General features: G+C 39.4%; 1 long non-coding RNA gene across 1 annotated transcript; it reads left to right on the plus strand.

Moving 5' to 3' along the window:
* The first annotated feature begins 5,642 nt into the window (after nt 1-5,642).
* Nucleotides 5,643-23,238, plus strand: LOC139827351 (uncharacterized). Its single transcript, XR_011737873.1, has 3 exons — nt 5,643-5,733; nt 20,461-20,606; nt 22,196-23,238. It is a non-coding gene; the product is annotated as an uncharacterized lncRNA (long non-coding RNA).
* Nucleotides 23,239-24,885: the final 1,647 nt, after the last annotated feature.

The raw sequence follows: 24,885 nt of genomic DNA on the forward strand, positions 1-24,885 counted from the left end.
TTGAAAATGTTTGGTCTAATCACATTTTTGCTATTGTGCTAAGGCCTTTAATACTTTCATTATCCAGCTGTGATCTCCTCTTTTTGATTCCTTGAAAGAAACAGACCTAAACTCAGAAGACTAACACTATGGTGAGACAGCTAAGCTTTAAGGCTTGCTAACCTTAAGAGTTTCAGAGCTCTTAAGTTTGTATTAAAACCAAATCTATTACCAAGTGAGCTCTCAAGCCCATTAAGAATTATTTGACTTAACTTTTCAGTTATTGTATGATGGATTCTCCAACCTGAAATGCACACTCCTCCTACACACCTAACTGCTAATAACATTATCTTTTCTGCATGTTACAAGTCAAAATGCTAAAAATTCAAAATTAAGCTAACAATATACTTCCTCATTTAAATTCAGTCACAAGGATCTCTTTAAACTAAGTTATTGAGAGATGCTCATCTAAGCTGTATGCAAACAACTATTAATCAACACCTATTGATAGCAATACACGATCAGGTGAAATACCTACTGTCCTTCCTCCTCATTCCTCCCCAGAGAAGCAGGTACCAAGAGACTCCAGTCACAGCCGGTTCTGTACATTGTGATAATCATTATTGTTAAAGTTCTGACCAACTTTCTGCTTTCAAATGATGAACTGGAGCAGGCTTGGCATGGCCTCATTTCTGTGACCACATATCCATATATCCCTGGAGACAGGTGCCTCGTAGTAACACGCTTGTAAAGGTTTTCTTAGTCAGCCATTTTTCCTCTTCTTCATTTTCTCTTTCTCTCCACTACAGGAGTTAGGTTCCCTCAATAAGCCCATCAAGTCACTTGGCATGTACCCAGGAGAGCTGCCACATCCTCTTTAACCTAACAAGTTTTCCTTCTTCTGTATTTTTTTTTTTTTTGCTATCACTACTTGTTGAAATTGCGTTACCCTTAGCAGAGGAGGGAGAGGCTCTTCACATGCATATCAGAAATGCAGGCAATCACCTGCAAGTAAGGATGGTGTTAATTCAAGATTGAAGATTCAGGCTGCTGCAATTTCTCCACAAGATTTCAATAAGCCATCAGAAGGGATAATACTGGGTCATATCATTTCCCTGCACGTGTTCTTCACGTGGGTTACCAGACTTTACAGACCTGCCAGACAACCCTTACTCCAGATGAGGAGATGCAAATTTTAATTCCTTCTTTTGGTTAACCTGGGGGAAGATTTCTTAGTCTGACATTAAAAAAAAAAAAAAAAAAAAAAAAAATTAAAAAAAATTCCAAAGTTGACTTATTTCAGAAACCAAGTTTGACTGCTTTCACAAACTGGCTGCCTCTGAATTCAAACAGGCCTCTTTATGTCTTTCATTGATTTTTCCCTACACCTTTCATTACCTAAGTCAGAAGCTAGGTATAATATAATATAATTGTATACTCGATAATATTATGCTGCTCAGCATTTACTGTGATTTGAAAAGCATAATAGAAATACAGTTTACATCTATAATCAATCATTTAGTACAGTTTTGTATTGTGAAAAGTCACCAAAACACACAAGCTGGAGTTACGATATTACTTACAAGTGGTAGGCTTTGCTCTTCTGGTAAGTGATGCAAAAGTTCAGGCTGGGGGAAAGGAGAGCACCTAGTGGCTTAGAATAATGGACTTTAGCACAGGCAGGGTCAGCTGTGATAATCTAATTGAGCTTCTGTGTATCACAGGCCACAGATTTCCACACACCAATGGCAAGACAGGACGTCCTCCCAGCCAGCAAGGTTTTGGAGTGAAAAAAGGTGATGAGTCACAGTGGACACAGTGTGTGTGGCACATGGCAAGAGCAGAAGACTACAGGCACCTCAATGTGCTCCTGGTAAGCGAGTGCCCTGCATGGGCCAGCCCTAACACAGCACACTCCTTTTTGTCAGAAGATCAGCTATTCCATTCAAAGCTTCCTTGTGTCTTCTGTAGTTGTTTAGAGCAGTACAAAACAGGGATTTGCAAAAGCTGTCAGTCGGTTCTTCTGATGTGGCATCACAGGCAACCCTCACATTCACGTGAGGGCTGGGGTGTGTGAAGAGGTTTCGTTAGAAGGAGATATGTTGTTGAATTAGTCAGGCCCAAAGGAATCTCAAGGCCACTTCGAGAAGCTGAGAACAGAATCTGCTGTGAGAAAGAGGGGCGTTTCTTCATTAACAGGGCCTCAGCATGGCGTGAGTCGTCAGACCTATCATCGGTGGGGCTCCAGCGTGTGGACTGCCCGTGATACTCATTTAGCGAATCCATGCTTGGAGCATGGATTCGTGATTAGAGAATAGTTGCGTATATAAGGAGACATGCTTCTGTAATAAATGGCTTTTGCGTGATTCACATTGAATCGGAGTGCTGAGTCCTTTATCGTTCTAACAGGGGTGATGCCAGGACAATGCAGCATCGGTCCCAAGAAGTAAAGTGAGGGGTAGCCATGGTGACTGCTATCTGCTGGAAGAGATGGACAAAATTTTCACCAGTAAGCACCTAATCCATCATTAGGCTGCTTAGTAACAGACTGATTTTTAGCATGTTTAATATTCTGTGAAGAGACATCCAGAGATGTGACAGAGGAGGGATTTGTGATTCCTAAAGGCTAAGGTCAGATATGATAATCATGATAAACTGACTTGTACTCCTGGGCATCACAGGTCAGAGACCTTCTCAAAGTGCAGAACAATGTGCGGTGGACACTTACGTACCTCTGCAAATCACCAAGTTATGTTTACACCTGGCCAGTAGCTTCCTGTGGAGTCACAGCACATATGAAAGGTTTCCATCAGAGTGTGATGCATTCAGATGCGGCCGTGAATCCAAGACCCACTTCAGTCAGCTGTTCCAGTGCTTTATTTAACTTTCCTTAAAAATGGCCCCTGGGTTGTGGTCTGAATTCTTCAAACTGCTGGGACTCTATTTGTTTTGGTTTCTTGTTTCAGGTGCATTCCTGGTTCTGCCTTAGATTTTCCCATATGAACCTGGGCTACTCCTTTAATATCTTCTTACCTCAATTCATCTTTACAAGGAGGAGATTACACCACTTCCCTTCTCTAACTTTTCCATTGTGTCAAGATCAAAGACTCTCTTGGGCATTGTTCTTTTCCACATCTTGACACACTTTCTCAAGTGAAAGTACCATTATTTCAGCTATGGCTTGTACAGCTATGCTGCACTAGAGCCTAAAAAACTTTTATTCTTTGCATTAAACATATCAGCATCTTTTCACCCTTCACATTATTTATGTTGCAAATTAAGAAACAAAGTAGGTAGCTGCACCAGATCTTGATTACTGCAATAACTTTTCTTCTCCCAGCACACACCCCAGGACTCACCCAGCTGTCCACAGCGGCTTCACATTGTCAAGAATCAATATTTTAACATCTTCCTCCACCATCACATCTGAGCAGAGCTGCTTAGATCTGGGAATTGCTGAAGACCATCCTTTCCAGGGGAAGCAATGGAGCAGCTGTTAATAAAAGGGCTGCAACCTCGCCATTTTTTTCATCTAGATGCTGGGGTCCTGTTTGCTGCTGTGATGAAATGGCTAGATAATCCATCGTTTCACCTCACAGCATAGCAGAATCCTACCCCAAATATTTAACTCATTTTTGAGGTAGTTATGTAAACAAACAGACAGACAGAGAACCTCTGGTGGTAGCCTGGGATCTTTGCCATCACTTAGTTTCTTAATGTCCCACTTTATCTTTTATTTCATTGTTTTTCTACCTACATGGCCAGTAATAAAAATTTTTATCAAAATCCCCTCAGACTTTTTTGATCTATCAGACACATTAATCAAAGAAAAGTTTTATTATAGGGGTAGAATTAAAAACAAACAAGAAAACCAAAGAATTTACAAGATAAAACGGCATCATTATTAATAATTCCAGTAAAGTACTACGGAGATTTTTATAGGACTTTCATGGAGGTGTTGTGACACACATGAGGCTATAAGGACCTAAGGGATATTTTGCATCTGATTAGGCCATTTTACAGAGCTCCAAAAAGAGTCCAGTTTTAGGAGACACAAGCCCTGATGTTTTAAATCCTACAGCAACTATAGGTCTATCCCCTTTAACTGGAGGAATGCAGAATGCACTGTCCTGATGGTTTACCCCTAGATGGCACTGCCTGGCAGCCTGGCTTCAGCTCGCCTCCCATCTTTTACCTTGGTTTCATAGCCAAGGTTTCTACTTTACTCAAGACTGGATGGAGAACAGGACACAAAGGTGAGGGATTTAAAATTCTGCCACTCTTGGTTGCATTGGCAAATATTCTCTTGTCTGATACTTGTAAGTAAAAGAGCAAATAAGTCTTCAACTGAAGTGTTATAAAGCATGAAGTCCTATATTTGTGGGTTTGGATAGTGTCTATTTATTTGTGCAGGCAGCAAGTATTTATTCTGACAGGGCTCCCTGCTGTTAAAGCCAATGTCCCAGAGGCATTAGGATGGGAAGATTCATTGTTATGAATTTGTGAGCTATTTGATTCTCCTGTAACCCAAGGGAGCAATGGTTGATGGGACAAATTTTTCCAAATTAACTAACTCATCATGTTACAGCTTACAGCTTGCTTTTGTGTGCTCATTGCTTTAAATTATTTATCAATATTTTAGTTCATTTTATACTGCATATCAGAAACTCATTATGAAAATCCTGACAACAAAGTGATATCTGAATATTTAGCTGTTTGGATCAGTTTTAACTGGATGCATTCCTCACGAAACAAGCATAGTTCTTCAAGCTTACGTGAATAGTTGACTTAAAGTTTCCAAGTTGCATTTCAACGATAATCCTATGTATTCTATTTTTTTAAGTTCTGTAGTTATTTCAGCTATAAATTTTTTTTTTGCTTACACATTTACAAACAAAATATGAGCAGGAAAGAAAAATACTAGTTTTAGGAGATCACATTAAATATTGCCGAACTGCCAGTAATATTTTCTGCAATCCTTTCCTAATGTATCCCTAGGTTTCCTTTTTAGTCCAGAGAACATGCTGTCAGAGTAGACGTAGGCACATGTGGCTACAGCTTCTGTAAGGAAACGTCCTTTACATCTTGTAGAAGCCAGTCAGATATTCCTCCTCGTGGTTAGAGATGGTAGCAGAAGGTCCACCATTCTCATATTTTTAAAAATTATATTTAAAAAAACCAACACATTACTTTTCTCCACAAATGAGTCCGCCTATAACTGGACAGTTTTGCAGAAAATGCTGACTCATGTCTCTCTGCCAGTGATTTGCCTTTCTCTATACCTCAGCTTATCACAGCCCACTACAAAATAATGAGCTCATGCCAATAATCCAGCTACAGGAATAGTCTTTTGGGGTTTTAAGCTACTTCCACTACCACTTTGCTGTTACCAAAAGGGTAACAAACTGCATGCAAATTATAGGCTAGTCTTCCACCTTTTTGCAGCTCTACTCCCACAAGTATGTTTTGATGACTCTGAATTGCGTGGAGGCAATAAGGCACCCAGGCTGCCTCCTGAGGACAGTCAACGAGCTACTGAAGAAGCCCATGGAGATCCCATGTGTGTATGGCAATCAAGTTAATTATTAATGAATTAATAAAAATAGACTGTTCAAAAATGTTCTGTTGTCAAATCTGTGTTTAAATCATTTGCGCAGCACCCTCTGATTTTAATACAGTTCAGACAGCTCAGACGTGACACTGGACTTTGAACTGTGATAGGAAACAGCTAGGACAGAGTCTGTGTTGATACTGGTAAGTGCACAACTGTTTTTTTTCTCATCTTCCAAAATGCAGCTCTATTCCTTGTCTATCAACCTACTCGGTAATGTTTCATGCTTGGGAATCTTTTTCAACCTTTATTGTAGGAGTTCAGTGTGATACCAAATATAGACTTGTAACACTTGGATACGGGCTGTAGTTCTTCCATAATCTTCTTCGGTGGTGAACTGCAAGCCAAAGGATTATAAGGCTTAGTAAATAAAGCAGCAGCCTTTCACCTGCCAGACAGATTGCTGTCTCAGTTTAACCTTGCTTTATGTTTTGTCTTTGATTTTAATACGTTTCTAAGCAGATATGATTTTGTGCAACCAGAAACTGTTGTACTACATCTTGGATAAAAGGAGAAGCTTGGTTCTGGAGTCTGAAAATTCAGGTCAATATTTAAAATCCAACACATTTTTAAAGAATAGATTATATGTAGGACAGGATTCACACAGGTACCTATGTGCACTTCAGATACTCCTTCAAATGAAACTATTTTATTTGTGTATATCAAAGGTGAATTTTAAGTATGAGGTCCAGAAAATATTTTCAAGTTCTGAATACGACTTTCTCAGAAGCCCTTTGCCCAGTGTTGCACTAAGATACTTGAGTACTTCCCTGTCATACCCCAGGGATGGCATCCACATATCCTCTCAGTTACAGGGATGTAAGTACCTGAGTTTGCTTGTGAATCCTAATGTTAGTGTCTTAAAATGCATCAGGATTGAATGATACGGCTTTGGGGTCGTGATGTTTGCCCACAGGACCATATGCTAAATTTCTCTTTGATTCTGTGCCCTGAGAGGTAGGAAACTGATGTCTGCTACCCACCCAGGTTTCTAGCCAAAGCAATGAACTTCGCACAACCAACACTGTACCAAAGTGTATTCACCTCTTTTTTTTTTTCATTGTCCATTGAAATGTGTGTAAAAGAGTGCATTAATGATGAGGTTTCCAATTAAAACGTCGAGAAGGTGCTAGTGATCGAAATTTTGGTGTCTGGTAATGATTGTAGCATGTTACCGTAACTTCAGATACTATATTTTTACTTGGTTTGGTCAATAAACACCTCCACAGTATACTGTCATGAAAACAGCAGCAGTATCATGGTTTATGGGACAAGGAGCAGCTTTTCTGTAATGAGGAGAGAGCTGCAGTTCTCACGGTAAACAGCTGTGGACTAACGTGCTCATGGGAGAAACCCAAGTCAGGCAGTATCTTTTTGTGGAGACTGAAGACTCATAGCTACAGCACTGGTAACCACCATGCCTGATGTTACCAGAGATGACTTATTTTCTCTTCAGCACACAGATTTTAACTAATGCCATAGCATCCCTGAAGGAGAATTAACCTGAGTATTATTTTGGTCAGCTTCTCCTATTTTACTTCCAAAATTAAATTTACTTGCTGAATAAGACAAAATGTGAAGTTGCTAAGTCCCGTTCAAAGCCAGAGAGTTTTTGTTTGTGTGAATTTGGTGAGGCTGTGACAACGTAATTTTTAAAGTTATTTACTGAACATTTTGGTTGCTTGAAAACACAATATGTAAATTACTGGCATGGTATATTTCACTAATTTGAATATTTGTAGAACTCACGTTTAGTATCACCTTATTAGTCATAGATCTACTGGTTGAGGGAAAAAAAATAACTGAAATATTTGTTAAGTCCTCTCCCTGTTCCAGAGGCATCCCCAGCCTTCCTAAAGTAGACTGAAGAGATAAAATGCAATAGGTCAATAAGCTAGGGATCAGATGTACTTCAGCTTACTGAGATGAGGTGGTGCCATCCCCACCAGCTGCTCAGTGCTCAGTTCCTCCTGCTGAGAACCTACCTGCAGAGCCCACCACTGGATGCTGCACTTCCTTCCACACAGGTCTCATCCCAGCTGTGTCTGACACCTCCGCAAACAGCTTGACATCTGGTCAGAAGCTTTAAATAGCACTGGAATACTTACCTTTAAGATGAGGAAGAAAATAAAGAAGAAAATAGAATTCAATGGTGTTTTTTAAGAAATAATGACGATAATGCAGTAAAAAGCAATGTCCCAAGGAAGAAGTTGTTGAGAGGCACTAGTAAGATGGGACTTACAGATAACATTGTGGCTTGCAGTGAATCCAGAATAAAGCATCTAATACATTTATACCCTAGTGGCTGATATTTAATAGCTCATTTCTGCTCATTCTGCAAAATGCTTATGGGGATATTAGCTGCTTAATAGAATTGCTGACAGTGATCAAAAAATAAAAAATAAAGGCAAACAGAGAATCAGAGGCAGAGAAAAAAATTCTGTGGGTTTAGCTCATGTTTTGGAGAACACAAAAGTGCAGGGATGACTTCTTGCTTTCTCTTAGGACTGGTCCTGTGCTAACACCAAAGGCAGGCTCAGGAGGTGTTTCAGAAAGGGCTGGTTGGCCCAGGCCAAAATCACAGTGAGGGCCAGGGCAGGCATCAATGTCCTCAGAGCACTCTCGTTGCTGTTAATTTACTGATATAGATACAGCCTTCGTGCCAGTCCCCTTCTCTTGTCAAATCAGCATAAGGGGAAGACCTGAGGCTGGTTTTACCATAATATGATTAAAGGAAGCTCTTCTCAGAGACAGTAGAATGGAAAAACTTTCTGTATGAGCTTCCACTTGCTTGATGTTACACTGCTTTCACTTCCTGTCCCCACGTAATATTAGGAAATTTATGGGTGAAGTGGGGCAGCAATTTCTGCTGGAGACGCAGTCACAGAGGCAGCCCCACTTTAGCTTCTCGTATTGTTTCATTTTGCTCATCAGTGAGGGGTGCTAATTTGCTTAAACTTTCCATGGGATCCATGATGGGGGAAATGGCCTTACATCCTCTCTGTCTGTATTAGTCTCCAAGACCCCTTCCGTAACTCCATCACCTTCTCCTCCCCACATTCACATCACTGTCTGTCCCAGAAAAAGGTTGCTAATTTACTTTCAGAAACAGAAGCTCCACAGAAAACACCAACACACAACACGTCACTGGAAACATTTTCCTCCTTCACATAAATTCCTGGGACCAGCTTCACCCTGGAACACTTGAGAAATGGACAAAATTAATGACAACAATTCTTTTTCCGTAAAGTGCTTGATAAATTCACCCAGAATCTAAGTCTTCAAATTCAAAACTTTTTGTCATGGACTACAGAAATCCAGGTTACAACAAAAATGTTGTTCTTATTTTTGAAACTAACACCTTTCCAGATATTGGCAATACTAAAAGAGTTTGTTCATTTTCTTTTGTAAGTTGTTTGCACCTTCTCTGTCTTTAAAATCCTGAAAATTCTTATTTAAGACTTGTAAGGGATCTGGCAAATCAACTTCTAACAAACAAAATCAAAAATATGGAAAGTTTATCAGTATTCGTCTGAAGAGTTCCATGGCAAATCTTCTTTGTTTATAATTCAGGCTCAAGTTGTGTATGTCTCTGGGGATCTGACTGTTTCATGCCTCTTTTGAGTGACCAGGGGAACAGTGAGGGTTTGGGTGGCTGTGGGAGGCTCATGGTTCAAACCATGAGCTGTGCAGCTGCCAAATGCACCAACAAATGTTTGGGTCCATCAGATGCCCATTAAAAGTGGGTGGGTGGCCAACCCCAGCCCTCAACATGCTTGTCAGTGGCTGTTTTTGAGTATTAACTCTTAAGACCTCTGGGATTAGAAGGATAATTTTCACATTTTGTCTGAGGAAGAAATGAGGGAATGGCATTAGTGAGCAATCTCCAGGGTTTCATTTGAAATCTTTTACCCTTCTGAGAGAGGTACCAATCGACGCAGAATTTTTCATCTGCATTAAAAGATTATTTGCCTCCAGGCTCAACATAGTGTTATATGTATCATAAACATTTCAGGTTTAAAATATCTTTTGTACAACACATTTATAGGCATATATAGAATGTCTATAAATACATGCCAAATCTATTCCAGACACATGTAAGAGTGCCGAACAGCACTTGAGAAAATTCTATTCATCTCTTATGAAAGAGGGATTAATTTTGTGATAAATATCTAGAATACTTTTTTTGCCCTCATGGCAAGAGTCACACAATTGTTAATTTGCTGGTGACAATTTCAAAGGGCTATTTATTCATGGCTATTTATACACTATTGCTAAACAGAACTGTATAAAGCTAAGAAACTAAAAGTATTACCCAGTGGTCTTCCACATGGCAAGGGCTGAATTTTAGTTTACATCATAAAAATATTGCCAGCTAGGACTGCTTCACTCATTGCATAATCCTGTAATCTACAGTCAAAGTGTCAACCGTGCTGGCTCCTGTGCAGTGGAGCTTTGCCCACTTCAGCCGTAATCCGGAAAAACGCTCTAGACAGAGGATTTGCAATGCCAGGTCATCGAGGGATCTCTTGCTGTTGTCTACCTTGGAAAGTCATCAGCCTAATGAACTACAACACCTTGCTCTTCACATGACTTGTCCACAAAGGAAGATGTGCAGCAGCAGCTGCAGCAATTGTAGCAAGGTGCTGGCCACCAAAATGCTCCTTCAGAAGAGAGCAATCCCCACATCTTGCTTTTAAACTTATTCATCTGTTCCAAATAGCTATAGATGAATATGAATTTAGCTGAAATCTTCAGGTAAATAATGTTTGTGAGAAAAGGTGGAAAGGGCTCACTTCTCCAAAGAGATGTTGTAGGAGACCCTCATCCCACCTGGTGATGCCTCAGATGTCCCAGAACTGCCCAGGACATAGCAGAAGAGTAAAAGGTTCAGTGCTCTCCTGTCATTTTTCACCTCATAGTGGGTACCCTGACAAGACTCTCTGCAAGTCGCTGGTGCAACTCTTACCAGTTATTCATGCAACTGCTCTGTGCAGCACAGGTAATTAAATATCTAGAAGAATAAGACCCATCATGTCAGTAACTCAGTACTAAAGGTTTACACCTAGTAGGGAAATAGACAACTTGTAGGCATTCCTTAAGCTGGAGGGAGGCATGAATACCAGGCAGCCACTGAAACCCAGCCTAGAGCACTATATGTTTTCATTATTAAAAGTTTCTGAAAAATCAGAGCTATATACACATGAAGAAGTCCCATTATTACTGTTATGTTAAAAATAAATCTGTTACTTTACAAAATAAGACAAAATAATTTTTAGTGGTTAAAAAAGCACAGAATAGAATATTATTCTCTGTGAAAGCACTTGTTGTAACTGTAATGCTTACGTTTGCAAAGCCGGTGTATTTATAGAAGTCTAATACGAAATAGAAAGTTAAGCCTAGGCTTGATTCCTGAGGTCAGAAAATTGCAGTGTCAGTCACAAGGGATGCCTGAGAAGGTGACCAACAACAGCACTCACACAGCTCCCATCTTCTGGACTGAGTTGTCCTCAGCCCTCAAGATCTCTCACAGGCTGCTGGGCTCTCTAATCACCAAACTTTTAACTGAAAATGTGATAAGCTACCGCAGCTCTGTGGGACAGCTACAGGCAGTTAGGGGATCTCCTGAGACAAGTACTCATTTGTGCACCAGCTCCGGGAATCACCGAGTACTATATGAGGCTTTCCTTGAGCAAGAGCTTCACTCAATGATGTGGCCTGCTGCCTGCAAAAAGTAAACACCTGCAAGAGAAATTCAGTAAATGAGGAGAAAAGAAAAAATGAAATGGGGAAAAACCTGTAGTGTGGGTGAAGCTAACTACTCAACCACAGGATGAAAACTAACAAGGAGAATAAAAATAAATCACCTCAATAACTTTCATATTGCTGCCTGTGGCTGAGACTTTCAGATCTGTCAAGAGTTTTAATCATCCTACAGAACACTGACATTTATAGATTTGAAATAATTGTCTGTGGCTGAGTAAAGAAGTAAACTGATTATGATCCAGATTGATTTTGGGCTGGGAATGTTCATGAGTATATAAAGTGGGTATCCAGAAGGTCTGACATAATTTTTTTCCTTTAACACATCACTGATTTTCAGTAGAAGGAGCTTTAGAAAGCTAACAGAAATAACTCTTGATAAGTCTTGCACTGGATCATTTTTTAAAAGGAAGGTTTAATGGCAGATGTTCCTTAATCCTGGTATTTAATGAGAAGCAGGAGTGTCAAGCAGCAAATATTTGCACAAAGGGATTACCGCAGCAGCTGCTTAAATACAATGGACTGAATATAGTCAAAATAGTGATGTGCTATTAGACAAATACTGATATGTTTCTAGAAGGAATAGTTTGCACAAGAGTGTGTTACTACTTGTGTGTAAAAACATCCCTAAATAACTTTTCACTGAACACTTGGAATAACAGCATGTGAAGACACTTGGGAGCCAGGCTGCATTAGACCTGTTGAGTTACTCCTGCTCCCAGAAATGTTGCATGGATTTCAGTGGGAGCAGGAGTTACAATTTTTCATTATAGAAAACCTTGTCACAACCTTTTCTGGGATGCATTCTCTACAGTTCAATTCTTTGCACACTTAAGAACACCTGAACTGGATTCAGACAAGGAGTGTATTCCTTGTTCCTAAGTACTGATTATTTATAGAGTATAAGACAAGTGATATTTATTTATTTACCTTCTCTGCTCACAGAAAGCTGCAGATCAAAGGTTTCCTGAGCAAGACATGACACCTGCATCTTTATACTCTGAAGCTTTAATGGATTTTTATTCTCTATTTTCATCTAATCTGCTTTCAAACTTACTTATACTTTGCTATTTAAAATGGTTTTTGGCAATGAATTTATTTGGTGTGTGGTTTGACAAAGTTTGACTTGCTTTGTTTTGAACTTGTTGCAGAATAATTATATTTGGTGTGCTGTGGTTTAAGCTCATCTGTTTTGAAAGCCATGCCATAACTCCGATCATTCTTCTTGCTCTTGTTTCTGTCTTTTCTGTATCATAGAGGTGAGACAATCAAAAGCCAGAACACAGAAAAGTAATTGACTTTAGGTGTTATTATAATGACATTTAAAGGCTGACTCTCTACTGCTTGATAGTACTTAATCTTCTGCTTTCAGTTTGAATCACAGTGAGTATTGAGATGACATTTTCATGAAACAACCCACAATAAATCTAAGATCCATCTTTTGACTAAGTAATAGTTGATGTCAGGGTTATTTTTCTCAGGTGCATTTCTCTGCAGATGTCAACAGTTGTTTGCTATCACAATATAATTCTGCAGCTCTTTGTGATCGGTTTTATTTCTAACTACCCTTAGTAATTTTGTAAAGTCAGAAAAATTGCATGTACTTATAGTTTACAATCAACTTATGTAACCAGTTTCCTGGCTCATGTATGAATATACCCAGCAGTACAAATCCCATCATAACTCTTTTGAGACTGATAATTCCTTCTTGTTCTCCTTCCTATCTTTCAGCTACCTATTGCTCTTAGAGACGGTCTTCCCTCTTACCCCATAGCAACCTACTTTGTCTAAAGGCTTTTAGAAAGCTATATTATCAAAAGCCTTTCTGAAATCCAAGCCCAGTAAATAAACCAGCTTAGTGATAAGCCAATGTTTAAGGAGTCCTCCATGTGCAGAAACATGTTTGAGAACCATTACTTCTTCCTATAAAACCTATGTTAATTCTCTCCTATTAAATCATACTAATTAATGTATACTACCACTTATGTTATTTATTATAGTTCCTACTATAATGCTCAGTACAAAAGTAAAAGTTACTAGTCTGTAGTTTCTCAGATTTCACAGTAGTCCTTATTAAACATCATCACTGTATTTGCTTTCTTCCTTTCCTTTTGTAGCAAGGCCAATTTAAGTGATAGGTTATACACCACGGTTGAGAGCACAACCATTTCAGAACTGTATTATCCAAGACCCACTGGGCAAATGCTATCAGCACTGACAATGCTCTATTGATTTTTTAAAATTGTCCTAAAATGTCTTTTGCTGACAGTTCTGACTGAGATGCTTCCCCTACTCTCTCCCCTGCAAAGAAAGGCTGAGGGGCAAAACCAGATCCAAGATTTGACATACTGACTGCCCACGCAAATATTGCACTTAGCGTTCTGTGCCTACGAGTTTTCTAACAGGTATGCCATTTCTGATATACCTGGAAAAGATTTGTTCATGTGTTAGACTAGCTGTTTCTTGAACTCATTGTGGCCTGCCTTGCTATACTTTTACATTCAGCATGCCAGAGTATATGATATTCGTAATTTTCAAAGCTGGAGAATGTTTTCATATTTTGTAGGGTAGCTCCTTACTCTCAGAAAAGTCACTGCTCTGCTGCATGACCTCAAAGTCTTCCTTGACCTTTTAAACTTCTTTTGGGTAGGAATATATTTAGTATGAGCTTCTAATCTAATGCCTTTATGCAACCTCCCTGCCACCTGCAATCATTTTATTCTCTCACTGGAACTTTTTCATTTCCTTTGAAGAAACTGTATCATTTTTTGCCATTCCTTGTTTCTAAGCTGAGAGATACTGTAGTGTGGGGCTAGCGGATTTTTTCCTGTCTTTTGGGGAGGCTTTTCTCAGTTCTACATGGCTGCTGAATATGAGTATGTTGCAGTCAGCATTAGAAGGTAGTTGTTTAATAATGCTTCAGACTAGGACCTGTGAGCTAATCCCATGAGAAGTACTTCAAATCATGCTTCTCTGCTTTTGGGTTTTCTAACCTGCTGCACCAAGACACAGTAGCTTTAAAACACGAGGTTCAAAAATGTAGCCTCAGAATAATGTCCTGTCTGGGCATATACATCGGCATGGAAGTGCAGGAGGAAGCTGGGAAGAATAAGACTTGTCTTTTATTGATATATTTTCTACCTTTGTGGCTTCTCTAATAGTCCCCTTAGCAGTGACAGTCTGACTGGTCTGTTTCCTGGGTGATTGATTATAGAAGAGCTTCACAGTGTGACCTTCATATAGGTCTGAAGTTGCAGCTACTGGGGATCTCGTTGCAATCACCAGGAATGCACTGATAAAGAATATTGTATGTTGATCAAATTCACTTATTTCTCTCCGGAAAAGTCTAATGTATAGCACCTCTCCACTGCTGGAACCATCCATTCTTAAATTCCTATTCTCTCACATAATTTATATACTGTTATTTCAGTTTTCCAATGTTATCTTCCTTCTATCGGGTCTCTGAAGTGTGTTTCAATAGCCACACACCCTTGATATGTCTCTGTATTGGTATATACACTTCCTTAGTATATAGACTTGCTTATATACATGAAGAAGTTTGGGTCTGTTTAGTAAGCACAGTGCTGTTTGGAGCTGGGGTACACCAGCAGCAGTTTTTAATCTTTTCTCCCAGAAGATAGTTCAGTGTCAGTGGCATTCCCCACTGCATAAGCAAGACTGCCCACTCATGCCTACAGACAAAGCCTCTCCTTTTAATGAAAAGAAAATCGTAACCCTTGTGTGCTCAGCATATATCCAGTTCTGAATGCTTACTGTCCTTCTGTGAGACAAAGGATATTTTACTTCCTCAGCTTCTAAACTAAATTATCCTTGACTTCTGTACCACCGTGTTTTATAAAACTGTGCTTGAAATGAACTTACAGTATAAGGTCTTCAAGAGAAACAAATGTAGTCAAAACATTCAGGGAAGAAGGTGGTAGTATATTGTCCCAGTAAAAAGAATACAGAGAAAGCAAGAACTGGGTTTAGAATTAAAGGGACAAAGATTTCTGAGTGGGTTAAATATAGAATTATAAGCATAAGAGATATTAAATTAAGTTGTGTAAGTGTGAGATGGAGAGCCAATCAAGGGTGAGGGAAGAAAGAGAAAGTGAGAGCTAATATATAATTGCAGATTTTACCTATTTGAGGTGTAGAAATGCCAGTCTAGCACGCTGAAGGATGGGGAGTCGCTGGAAGGTCTCAGAGACAGCATGAGGAATAGCATCAGTGCTACCAAAAGCACAGAGGACTTCGAGAGCTTTATTTTCCAAAGGAAAGAAGTACATAATAAGGAAGTCATGAAGGTAAATATTTACTGCTGTTTCAAATAATTTTATTAGTTTCATCCACTACAAAGCATGATATGAGAAAAACAAACTTAACATTAGAAGGTACTCAATGAAAACAAGAAATGACCAAAGCATAGAGAAAAACAATGATTGTTTTCATTCCTTGAATTGTTGCTGAAGGGCCTTGCAGAGATCTTAATGAGAAAGATATTGACTATTTGGTGGAAGGTAAGAGCTTCTGGTAGGAGATATAAAAGAAAAGCATCAGGGAAAGACTTGTAAGATTCAGTCTCCACGGTCTTGAAGGTGGGAATAAGAGTCGTAAGAGAAAGAGCTGAAAATGAGAAGAGTTGTACTCAGATGTGAGACTAAAGGGTACAGAGATATGTCAGAAGGAAAACAGGTTAGCCTGAGTGAATACAAAGAGGTGTTTTGTAGAGTTTAGTAGGCAGTTACACTCAGCTGCCTGCTAGAAAAACAGAACTCTGTATGATGTACAGTCCTTTTTGGGACTGGGCTGCGACCATGGGTATGGGCATACTGAAGATGTAGGAGGAAAAGAAACACTGATATTTCATAATGGAATACAGCATATGTCTGTATATACCTTTACACAGTCTCATATCACTATGTGCTCTTGTGTTGCATCCCTGGCAGATGCCTGAATCCCCAGGACACCAGCAAGAGGCTTGGTCATGAAGGAGAGGGAGTTCTTCTCCTGGCTACCTTTTAGCATGCACAGCAAAGCTTGACTTGGATGGAGGGTTTTGACATATCTCTTTCACTATCTCAGTTTTCCAGACGTCTTTTACTCAATTACTTGGCTGAGATGAACTTGGAAATCTGCTGGGGACCAGCAGTGTCCCCAGCCTCCCTGACCACCACATGAGCTGAGAGAGTGGGGCTATCAGATGCACCTCTGCTTCAAACAACCAGCTGAGAAAGTAGCAAGCTTTCATCCTGAGGCAAGAAATCAGATAAGTAATAGGTCAGAAGAAATACAAACTTAACGGACTAGTTTGACCTGTGCAGGGTTCAAAACAAGAAAACAATCCAAAACTGCATCCTGTAGTTGACATCACCTTTTTTTTAAGAGATTATAAAACTCTCTTGTGCAGTTCACAAATGAAGACAGGGCAGTTATTTCCTCAGTGGTGATTATATTCCAACCTGTCATTTTGTCTAATCTCTTTATGACTTGATCTGTTATGTCTGTACCAAAGAAACGAAAGATATGCCAGTATCTTTTTGCTAATGTACTTTTCAATGGGTAAAAAAAGTTAATTCTGAAAATCATCTTAAATAATGCATGTTTATTTTTAGGTGTATGTTTTGATAAAGAAAATCTAGTTGTCAAGGCAGAAAATACTTCTTTTACGAACATTCACTGAATAGTATTGGTAGATTGTTTTTAAAGGCTTGGTAAATATGGTGAAATCTATAGCTCTAACTCAGACATCCTTTCTAATGTGCCAAAACTGTTGTTTTATGCCTGATCTTGAGAATTGCTTAATATCACAATTTCCATTGAAACCTCAGGGCACTGACCACACCAGAAACCCACCACTATGGCAAGGTGCATTTGCCAGGAGAACTTGGATGCCAATGTGCAAAAGGGAGATCAGTCATGACAGAAAGATCCTACAAAGGCATCTTTCCAGGGGGAGAACTGGCATCTAGGCAAATCTAGACAAATGATAACAAAAAATCTACTGAAAAGCAATGACTAGCTGCTGAGCTAGGAAATCTGACATTAGAGAAAAAATTGACTTGTCCCATACTCCCAGCAAAAAGATTAGCTGGCTTGTGAGCAATGAGCTAAAGAAAAACAAAACAAAAAACAACCAACCAAACAAATGAAAACAAACAAACAAAATGAAACACAAATCCAACCAACCAAACAACAAAAAAAGTCCCAAACACCAATACCCTCTTATCTTACTCATTTCTGTCTTGTTGGGAATGACAAATAGGTAGCAGAATTTGGCTAACATTATTGTTAGGAATTAGATAAAGGTTACTCCTAAAATGCCACAATTTTATCTTATAATGTAGAAATAGAGGCTGGTAGGAAGAATGTTTTTGTCAAAAAACCAACTCATTATGCGTACTATGGTTATAATCTGCTGACACATCTTAAGTCAGAGGAAGCTGTCACATGCCTTCGCAATATTTCTGCTACCATGCAGTCATTTTCAAGAGAAAAGCTGACATTGTAAGTCTTTAGTTAGTAAAGGCAGTGGAAGCTTGACATGAGGAAAGTCTGAGTGTAATCTTCCACTGTACCCATAGCTAGTAGTCACTGGATTTGAATGTGTTAGTTCTCTTTCTGAAAACAGCACAGAATATTTCATTTTGGCTTCTCCAGCCTGAGATTTATCTCATGGGGACGATTTATTTCTGGATCAGTATTTTGTTTAGTCTATCTGTACAGTCATAAAATGCATGCAAATAAGAAAAGAAAAGCTTTGAATGCTGGATCAAATACTCTGGATATAAAAAGTAAATATCACAACGGTTTTTTCACTTTAGAATTCACAATGAAACATTATCCTGCTAAAATAAGTACTTCTGTCTGCAAACCAGGCTCATCTGAGTTATGTTCTCAGTGAACCGTGATGACACACATCATCAATGACAGCAGATGAGATACGTGAAGGCATGTTTTTGTCCAGTTGCACTATATAAAGTCTTTTTTCAGTGAAGAACATCATCACTGTTGGGTGCCCTGTGAGCAAGGGCTGCAGGGAAGTCTCTGGAAAGTGGGATCAGTGCTTTTTTCTACTGTAGCTAACTCAAATGGATACCCCTTGAAAAATTACTTACCTTCTCTTGTCTCAGGTTTCCTCAGCTACAAAATAAAGATAGCAACCTTGCTATATGTCACATAAATGTTTTGATGTTTAGAATAATAGAAAATTGTGATATCCTGATAACTTCACAATAGGTCATGTCAATGCATAAGGTAGATGCTGGAGCAACAGAACCTTTTCAGTCCTGTGAGTTGCTATCGTTGTGCTAACAGTAAAACAGCCAACCTCTTCATCAGCAGGAGAGAGAGCGCTATCAAGAAATGTCATTTTCCTGCTGTAACAAGAATATGAAGCTGTCAAATCAGAGCATGTTCATGTCGAGTTTGAAACTGAAACATGAGATAACAGCTTCCGAGCTGAAACACAGGAGGTTCCCTCTTGAGCATCAGGAAGCACTTTTTCACTGTGGGAGTGATCAAGTGCTGGCACAGGTTTCTCAAAAAGGTTGTGCAGTCTCCATCCTTGGAGATATTCAAAAGCCATCTGGACACAGTCCTGCGCAATCGGCTCTAGGTGGTCCTGCTTGAGCAGGGGTGGTTGGACCAGGTGATCTCCGGGGGTCCCTGTGAGCCTCAGCCATTCTGTGATTCTGTGAGATTTCAGTAACAGATAAGAAAATACAGCAGCAGATTTCCAGCAGTCTTCAGTTAATACACTTAACTGATGGAAAACCCTGTTTGTAGTTTTCCTTCAAGCAAAAATAATCTTGAGAGATGAGGTGTGGTATTGGCTGGAGAATCCTGGCAGTTCTGATATCAGAAGTAGGATTTTAAAAGGTTGTTCTATATTTACCAAGAAACAGAGACATGCAGACTTAACCGGGATTTAGGAGATTTTATGAGTCTTCTGCAGTTAGTGTACTCTAAAAGCAGATGAACATTTCATACCCTTTGGAAATGAACTACTGGTCTCATTATCATTGCAGAGCTAATCACCGTTCTGCTCTGTCTGTATAGAAATCTTTTCCAGGAAAAATTATAATGTTTTCTGCAATTTAAATGATTTAAGATACTGACAAAAGGCTTTTCTTGGATTTCACTTTACCTCATAATTTTCTGTTAATATTACAAGTCCTGTAATGCAATGGTTTGTAGGTGTAAATAATTGAAGAGTTATATGTCCTCATGAAATGATAAAAACAGAGAGCTCTTACTGCTGTTGAGTATCACACTTCATACGCATGAAATATGAATGCTATCTCTTTGACAGCAAAGAGTAATATTATGTGAAGAGTAAATTTAATCTTGGCTTAATGATTGCCAACAATGTGTCATTGACACAACAATAAGCTAAATATAATAAGTATTGATATTTGACAATTAAAATGTTGATTACATCCCACAGAATAATAATTTTTAAAATGCAGGCAACAAAACCTCCACCTGACTGATAATTCTAGGGGCAAAGTATTGAAAAAAAATAGAAAGAACCAAAAGGAAGTACATGGTTTGCCAGCAGAAAGACTATGCCTTTATTGTATGAGAAGTTGATAAGGATGCAGTCCCTTCGGGAAAAGCACTAGTCAGCTTGTCCTGGATATTAAGGTGCGTTGGATGTTATGATTACTTTGGTTGAGGGAATAAGATTAAGAAAGGACAATGTCCATGGAGAGGGGAAACTTTTCCTTGTTTTAATACTTTCCCATTGTCTCATAGGTTCATAAGGACACAAAATATTTTGTTGCAGAGAAACTATTTGGTGATAACAGAATGTACATTATATTACATTACATTACTGCAGTGTGGCAGTCCACAGATGAGGCTGTTGCAGTCCCTAATTGTTCACACTCACTGTACATCAGTTCCATCCCTTTCTCTCTTTCAGAGTGACATGAGTATCGGGGCACCAGTGGTCTCCAGGGGCTGCTCCCTGCAGTTGTGCTTTGCTCCATGGTGCATGTCCATCTTACTCCAGGGCATAAAAGACATATAACAAATGTAATAGCATGGTGCAGATTCCAGCTACTTATTTTAAAGACCTATTAAACATCTTAATTTCATAGGTTGCTTGGAACCCTTAATGTTATTATGAACACACAGCTGACTTGCAGCACACTATGACTCTGGCCCATCTGCTCTTGTGTGATGAGCAAACACGTCCTGGGCACTACGTTCTGGCAAAGAGGCATGGGAGTTTGCCCACCCGCAGGTAACATTTCCAAATATCACTCACTAAGGTGTGCTGAACAGTTTAAAATAGAAGGAGGGAATTTATTAATTGCAGGTGTGTAGGAAGGGATTTATCCAGGATGTGGGGAAGGTGCTTTATGTCATGCAACATGAGAGAGGCTGTGATGCTGTGATGCATGGTTAGCGTCACCAAAATCACTGCACAGGAACCCTTTGAGGAGGGGTCTGGTGTCAGAGCATCATTTGGGCCCACCAAAATAATGTCATGGTTTAATGGTTTAGGAAACTGAGCCTTATGGAAAGTCACTGAACTTGAGCTCTTAAGTTGATTATGTACTACTGGCCTGCTCTGCAGATTGCTTAGTCCAGTCGTCTGATGTTAGTCCCACTTACTTGCATATATTGCAATCTCACACCATAATTAAAAAGATCTACTTTTATTGTTAAAACTTATCTGAAAATAACCTGTTTCAGATCAGAGGCACTGTAGTGTACTGTAAATGGCCAGAGATATCCTACTTTGAGGGTTTTTTTTTTTAATCTGAGCATTTAATAGAGAATGAATTTTTCTTACAGTTGGTGACTGTCCAGAGGACAGGCTTTCTATATATGTGACACAACTATTCCATAACCATGCAGCTAATATATACTTATTATCTAGGGGGTTGGATATATGCACCTAACTCTTTGTAACAGTAATTGCTCTGTTGTAGGTTGCAAGGTAAATCCTCTGTGAATAGTGAAGAAAACAGCTTTCTCACTACCTTCAAATCAGTTGAACACAAGATTAAATTTATGCAGAGAAAAACTCTTTCTTGGTCGTATAGGGCTAAAATATAACTTCAAGGCTCAATTCAAAGAGAGTGTAATGCAGAACAATCTGTCCCAAAGGGAGAACCATGAGGCATTCTGCTTCTTGGAAACAGTTGTAAGCATTTCAATGTCTGAAACTCTCCTTATACAAGAAGAATATACCCACATACAACAGGTAGACAGTCCATGCCTTACTACCTGCCATCTTTGTTTTGTAACCTGGCATATCTGATTAAAGAGAGCCTATGTACCCTCCAGTGGCACTAAAATATTGGGAAACATCCACTGTAGGGCATTAGGCGACAGAGCAGGAGTGGTGAGTGTCTTTCTTCGACCACAGTTGGCCTTTGCAAGAGTCTCCTATTGCCTCCTCTCCCTTTCCATCCTCTCCCTTTGCATCCCCATGTAAGGATCAGGTAGACTTCAGCTTACAGAGATGCTCATGTATTCACAACCTTCTTAAAAAGCAGTAGTAAAACAAACAGCCCCTCCTACAGCATACAGGACAGTGGAAGTGACAGAAATTAGAAAATAATCCACATTTCCCTTGGACTCTTTGGGGATCCGTAGTCAGCTTTGTCTCTTCCACATCATGTCCACACACAGAGCTTTACAGAGAGAGAAAGAGGGAGTGTAAAATAAAAAAGACAAACTATTCCTTCTTCACTTCCTTTTAATTTCATACTATGCTACAGGGACTCATGTCATAAAAAAAGCCAAAATCTACATTTTTAGTTTGATTTTAGAGTACAAAAATGTTCGATATTCTTAACATGTCTTTTTTTTTTTTTTCAGGAAGTCAAAGAATAAGAACTTTTTGAGATGATTCAACACTTGCTGCTCTGTGTAGGGAGTTACTGCAAGTCAATTAAAATAATTGGTTAAAAATAGCTTTCCCTTGATAAAGGAGAGATTTCTCTCATTAGGACACATTGCTACATTCTATAACCTTACAAGGAAACAGCGCTATCAGCTTAACTGCCCCGGTTTACTTTCTTTTGTCTAATTCTGTAACACCCACGTGTCTTGCACGGGAGCCAACTATGGTAGGTAGGATGGAGTGTTTTACCAGTAGTTGTCCTGAGACAATGTAGATGAAGGTAAAGAAGTTGTATTCCAACTGAGGGGAAAATGAGTGAATTACCTGTTTAGAAAAAAAGGCTTATGCTGTTTTAGGGCAAAAATCAAATGTCATAACTCTGCAGAGAGGAAGGACATAGCCCATGTAAAACAATGGAATTAGAAGAAAGTAACTAATGTGAACTAATATGATTACATGAAAACTTGGGGAGCTACAGCCTTTGAGTGCAATCCCTGAGCTGTGTCCCTGGAGAGCTGTCCTGAAGACTTCTCAGTAAAGGAGTCCTGCATTTAGAATGGCTCCAGGATGCACGAATGAAATGGGAATATAGGCATATGGACCTGCAAGAGTCCTTGCGTCATCAGACACACTCACCTGCTCCTTCAGACAACCAAGTTATACCTCTCTGTTCATCAGTTTATAAAAACCCATTTTACAGCTAATCAGACTACTGGACCCTGCTAATGGGTCTGAGATTTCTGTGCAGAACCACTGCACAGAACAATGGCCAGGTCTGGTACCCACCACTCTGCAGGGGTTTCCCACTGCACCCACGTGTGACTGCTGTGGGCTCTGTCACATTGTGCTATAGATGGAGAAGATGCTGCTGGTCTTAGATTTATAGTTTGGGCTAAGTTATCAGGGTGCCTGAAGTTGTAATTTATATTTTGTCACAGTAAAACCTGCTAGTGGATCGATTTATTTTCCAATAAAGTCACAAAATTTAAAGCATTAATACTCATGGGGGTTGTTAAAAGTGAGACTTTATGGTGTAAACACTAATTGATATTTGATTTTGTACTGAATTGAGCAAAATAAATTGTCCCATTTCTGGATGAGATTGCTATAGAAATTTTGAAATACTTCATTTTGACTTTACTGAATATTGACATGCATCCTATTTAAGCCATAGCAGTATTTCATTAGACTTTTAGTTATAAGCACCTCACAATCCCATGGTGGGACTCCTTCAGTGGACATTTGACATAATATATCACACATAAGCAATTCAGAGGCAGATAATTGCTCGGCTGACATGAGCCATTCACATAGCATTTCAGCTCAAACCAAAAAGACCCAAATCCTTTCTGGTAACACTTAGCACTCAGTTTATTATTGTTCAGGCTACCCAGGCATAGCTTGCATGTGAGCAAACGCTTCAGGATGGGCATGCAAAAGGAGCCCTCCAACAGCTACTGCAGCTCCTCCTGCAGCGTCACCCTTGACTAGACCCTCTACAGACTACAGTCCCTGCTGCTGCACCATGGACACCAGAGTCAGCTTTAGAAAAGACTGTGGGGAAGCAAGATCGTCATTACTTTGTCTTTCCACCATCAACCAACAGAAGGCACAGGGCTAGGAGCAGATCACAGCCCCCTGAGTACTAGCAGGACATTGTCATATTCCCCAGGAGCTCATAAGAAAATCTTGCTGTACCTTGAGCTATGTTGTCAAAGTATCTGCACACATTCTCACCTGTGGCTGACAGAGAGCTTTGTAGACATGTCACATAAACAAGATGATTCTTTGACCCATACAGGTTTTCTGTCTTCTCCTGTATGCATGGAGATTTTGCTGTAGAGCACATGAAAAAGCATTATGCTTCTGCCCATCAAACAACCAAGAGTAAGTATCTACCTTTCTTATTGTTACAGAATATTGCCATGTTTTCATGTGAAGAAAACAAATATATATTTCATCTCTTAAAAATATAATGATTTTATAATTCCCCAGTTCCTCTTTACACAGCTCTTGTCAGAGTATAGGAACACATTTATTTCCAGTCTGTGCAAAGTCTTGCAAAAGAGTCACACAAGAATTTTTACTATCTAGAATTATGATTCCAGAGCCAGGATGTTTTTCCCTGCTTCATGAGAACACAGCAGCTATAAAGCTGTCTTCACCACCCTGCTCCTGGGGATTTCTCTTACATGAATCCACAGTTTGACATAATTGTTCTGCATAATAAAGCATGCTGATCCCCAAAGAATCAATTCCTGCAGCCTCACTCAGAGGCATGCCCTGTGCTGTTTACTTCTTACCATATCATCAATTCATGTTTCGCGTAGATTCCAGTGCTGAGTATTTCAACAGCTTTGTACCAGTTTTTAGTTTTCGGAGGATATCAGCAAATAACTGCATTCTCCTTCCAGCAGCAGAAGACGTCTGGGCAGTTCTGATGCATGTCAGCTTATATAGCAGTTCACCAAGAAGCTTATAACAAATTTTTTCCAGGGCTGTCCTTCTGGGTCAGCAGTTTGTAAACAAATTTTCAGACACAATTAAAATGTTTTATTTCCCAATAGGACTGAGGATAATAAATGAAAGAATCCCTGTACTCAGTATGTATCTCCTTCAGGAATTCTTCATGTTTTTCAGGCTTGAAATGAAATCCATTGCAAGA

Source organism: Patagioenas fasciata, chromosome 2 (assembly GCF_037038585.1).
Source record: "Patagioenas fasciata isolate bPatFas1 chromosome 2, bPatFas1.hap1, whole genome shotgun sequence".
Lineage (NCBI taxonomy): Eukaryota > Metazoa > Chordata > Aves > Columbiformes > Columbidae > Patagioenas > Patagioenas fasciata.